Here is a 5058-nt window from a genome sequence, read left to right on the forward strand (position 1 = left end):
ACATGGCTTCACATACACAATGTGATGAAAAAACTAGTATAGTGTTGTTCAAAGGAAAACTGAATCAAGCCACACATCTGAAAGAAAATATCCTAGATCAAGGTCAAGATCAATCCCTAGGCACAAAGGATGGTTTTATGGATATTGTTTCTCTTGTAACTCATTTCAGCCTAAGGCCATTGATTGCAGGTCAAGTATGCAAAAACAAATTATGAGATAGGATAAGTTCCAACACATAATTAGAAATTGCAAGCAGATCTGGAGGAAGAACTTCATTTCATTTATATCAAAGAAATGAAATATGCTTACATATAGAAAAGGAAATAAATTAGCTCCGTCAATGGTAGCTTATCTCTTAGAAGAGAAGTGGTGGCTACATGCCTCTGAACTATGTTAAAATGAGGCTCAAAGGCCTATTTATTATTTAGAAACAATGGGAAACCCTAAACGTCCAAAAACATCACCCAAAAAGATGAAGCGCCAAAATTGTGGGCCCTCTTTGGGTAAATTGGTACATCAACTTCTTGGGGTTGTAACTTTTGCTTACGATCTCTGTTGGTTATCATAATACCTCGTTTCAAAGATCTTAAAGAGGAGGCAAAAAATAAAATACTATCTTGGTTTGGGACATTTTAAGTCTCTTCATTTTCCCTAAAAACGTACTTTAGTCCTTCAAAATGACTTTGGAAGTTTAGGACCTGAAAATTTGCTAAAAGTAGTAAGTTGTGCTATAATTCAGGAAACTGAAAAGAAACAATAATGGGGGTCCAAGTGGAATAGGTGGGTGGCCACCAATATCCACCTAGATTATTCTCCCCCACTTAGGAAGCAATGGTCCCCATTTTGTTGAGTGCCTCCATGAGATGGGGAAACTTTTGTTGAACTTGGTCCCTAATGAGCCACTTGCCTTGGTGCAAGAGTTGGCCAGCTTTGACAACCTGATACAATTGGATCTTCTACTGGAGAGTGTTAATGATCCGATTAGTTGTGGCCTATTCAATGTAGTATGGGTTTAACTTTGTTTGCGTGAGTTATTCTGCAATGTCTGATGTGTCCAGTAATGGTGGAAAGTGTGGTCGAAGGTGGTCCAAATTAAACACTGGGTGTACGCCAAGGAATGGTGGAATGCTGAGCTCTAAATCATTGTCCCCTATGACCTTAGTTATGGTGTAAGGCCCATATCAGAGTGGGAAAAGCTTGCAATGGGGCCCAAGGAGGCGCTCCTTCTGCAAATGTAACCAAGCTTTATCACCCACCAAGAACTTGTGTGGAATTTGATGTTGATCATGACACTTCTTATATTTAACATTGGCTCTATCCAATATGTCATGGAACTATTGACGGATGTGTTGAATGTGCTCTATGAAGTTGTTAGCCCTGTCAGCTTCGGACTGGACATTATCCAAATCTGCCTGAGTAGATGCAAATGGTATGACCACATCAATGGGATATAGTGGTTGTAATCCCAACTCCTCCTGAAAGGGGTTGTGGCCAGTTGAGCTATGGAGAGCTCTATTGTACCTGTGCTGGACATAGAGGAGGATATCATCCCATGTGCATGGATGCTTCGAGTTGTACATATGAAAAGTGTGTACGATCATCCTGTTGATGACCTCTGTTTGGACATTAGTTTGGGGGTGGAAAGGCATGGAATTAGTGAGTTTGGTATCCAACATTGACCAAAGACTTGACCAAAATGTACTTAGGAACCCGCTATCCCGATCTGAGATAATGGATTGTGGGATCCCAAAGTGTACCCACACTCGTTCAAAGAAGATCTTAGCACTGGCTTCTGTTATGATACTCTTCTTATAGGCCACTAGAATGACCATCTTAGAGAATCTGTCGACGACCACGAAAACACAGTTGTTGCCATGCTTAGTAGAAGGAAGGCCCAACATGTAATCCCTAGAGATAGATTCCCAAGGTCGAATATGAGTAGGAAAATGAGTGTATAGGCCTTACTTCTTGATGTTTGGTTTGGAAATGATGTAGGAAGTGTAGGATATGATGTACTTCCCAACATCATATCAAAGGTTTGACCAATAAAAATACTTCTACAACACTGCCATTATTTTCTCTACCTTGAAATTTCCAGTGACCTAACTGTAGTGCGCCTCCAAAATAGTCTTGGCATGCTTGCTTGAAGGGACACAAAGGTGTCCCAGGTGGCATAAAAATGCATCCTGGAGGTGAAAATTTGTAACTTTCTTGCCTTACAGGAGCGTCTGGTATGTGTTGCCAAATTTTGGATCGCTCTTGTAAAGATGCAGCCACCCCATAATCTCGTGCCCACAAGAGTCAAGCACAGTGGTCAGCGCCATGACCGACGGTCGGTTGAGGAAGTCTACAACATTATTGGTGTTTCCCTTCTTGTACTTAATGTTCAAATGGAATTTTTGTAAGTATGTGGACCATTTATGATGGCGATCATTCTGCAACTTCCTTTGTGTACGTATGAACTGCAGGGGTTGGTGGTTTGTGTGGATGATCATTTCCTTTCCTAGAATGTAATTCTTCCATTTTTGGTAGGCCTCCACAATGGAATACATATTTTTGTCATAGGTGGGATACTTTCAAATAGTTTCTGCAAGTGTCTCACTGTGATATGCCACGAGATGCCCCCGCTAAGTAAGAACTACACCAATAACATAGTGAGAGGCATTTGTCTTGATCTGAAATGGTTGTTGCAGGTATGGTAATGTGAGCACTAGTGTAGAGAAGAGACGGCACTTCAACTCAACAAATTCCTTCTGTTGGGATTCAGACCAAAAGAACTTTAGTTTCGCTCCTCCCTTGGTGACTTGGCTCAAAGGAAAAATGATATGAGAGAACCTCAACACGAACTTGCACTAGAAGTTGGAAAGACCCAAAAATCTGTGGAGCTCTATTAGAGTGGTTGGTGATGGCTAATATAAAATGACTTTTATCTTGGTTAGGTCCACATACACACCCTTCTCATCAATGATGTACCCTAGATATTGAACCTGGGTCATACCAAAAGTGCATTTCTCCAAATTGGCACACAACTTGTGTTGTTGCAGGGCTTGGAGGACCTGTCAAATATGGTGGAGGTTCTCTTTCTAACTCTGGATGAAGATTGAATGGAATCCAGATACACCACCATGAATGAGTCAGTGAAGGATCTCAATATGTCTTCCATTAGCCTCATGAAGGTTGCGAGGGCTTTTGTCAATCTGAAAGGCATGACCAACCACTCGAAAATGGCTGCCTTGGATTTGAAGTTAGACTTACACACATCAGAGGGTTCAATCGTTACTTGGTGATAACCAGACTTCAAGTAAATCTTGCTGAAATATTACCCCCCCCCACCCCATGAGCGGGTACAAAAGTTCATAAATCCATGGGATTGGATACCTATTCCGGATAGTGATCTTGTTCAACACTCGATAGTCAATATAGAGTCTCCAGGTCCCATCCTTCTTCTATACCAACACGATCAGGCTCCCACAAGTCAATGGACTTGGATTAATGTGCCCTTTCTACAATAGCTCCTGAATGTGCTTCTTGATTTCATCGTTCTCTCGAATAGAGCGTCGATAGATCAGTCCATTAGGTAGCGGCATGCTCGGGATTAGATTGATGGGGTGCTTGACCTAATAGTGTAGAGGTACCCTTGTGGGTGAGGTGAATATGTCCCTATACTCCTCCAGAACCTTGTCCATTTACTGATGTTGTGTGGAGGAGTCCTAACTCGAGGTTGTCGCCACAATATTCTTCGTGCCCTGAGGGAAAATCATAAGGAAAACAAATTTCTTGGTCCGGGAAATGATCTTACCACATTTCTTCACAGTGATAAAAAAAAATGGTGGTAGGCGGTGCTACCTCTAATATCCTATACAGATTATTGCCCAAAGTAATAATAATAGTGCAAGGCCTAGACTCATACAGAACATGTCACTTCCATAGGTATGGTTGGCCTAATAATACATCACAAACTTAAAGAGGAGAAACATCACACAACACCTCATCTATAAAGGACTTAATGCTATAGGGAAGGCAAAATTGTGTGCTGACATGAAGATCTCGCCCTTGGTGAAGCCACCCAATGGTGTATGGATGCAGGTGTGGTGTGGTGGGTAGGCCCGACTGCTTTATGACCTCTGCTGAAATGAGGTTATTTTGGCTCCCACCATTGAAAATGAACTACAATGGAGAACCCTTCACCCACATCTGTGAGTGGAAGAGTCACCCCCCCTCCTCTGGATCTTTGGGCTCATCCTTTTGGATCTTGGTGGTGGCAATAGTGGCACTAGGCTCTACATGGATAATATGCTTCCCTTTTTCATTTCCCTTGTTAGTTTCTAACTTAGAGTTGGAACATGCATATGATTTGGAAGTCTTCAACTCAACCACTAGTGACTGCTTGGCTCGACACTCACTTGTGTTGTGAGTGGGGATCTTCTAGAACTCACACTATTTCCCTATGTCCTTATTTGTCTTCGTGGTGTTGTTCTTTTCTTGTGGCTTCAGCTGGTTGTCCTGGGTCACCTTGCCTTGGATTTTTCCTTTGTTTTGTAGTTTGGGGAGTCGCGCCTTTCCCTTGCTTCACATTCATAGATCTAATGTCTCGCTTCTTCTATTTAGATTTATGCTTGATCTTTATAGTATATCGATAAGCGGTTCCAAGCAAGGAGATGTCCAATAACTCCATCTCGTCCTAGATGTGCTTGTTTAGGTAGCTGTAGTACTTAAGTACCAAATGGAACTAAAAATCCTTGATACCTAGCTTCTTGCGAAGGGTATGGAAAAAATTTGTGAACTTTGTCACATTTTGGTCCCTTCCCTACTGCAACATAGTCCACTTTATGTATTTATCTTCATATCTCTTGATAGGGTAATATTGTTCTTGATGGCGTCTCGAAAATAATTCCAAGTGGGTGTGGCTGAAAACAATGAGGATTACCTCTCATCCTTTTGTTCACAGTAAGTTTCCCACCAGTCCTTGACATGGGGGCTGGATTTGAGGAGTGAAAAAGTAATATTTTCTTGATTGGAAAAGTCATGAACTGAAAAATATCCTTCCAACAGATTTAA

The sequence above is a fragment of the Pinus tabuliformis genome, chromosome 6, assembly GCF_031772625.1.
Source record: "Pinus tabuliformis cultivar Carrire ecotype Pingquan chromosome 6, CPIR1, whole genome shotgun sequence".
NCBI classification, from domain to species: Eukaryota; Viridiplantae; Streptophyta; class Pinopsida; order Pinales; family Pinaceae; genus Pinus; species Pinus tabuliformis.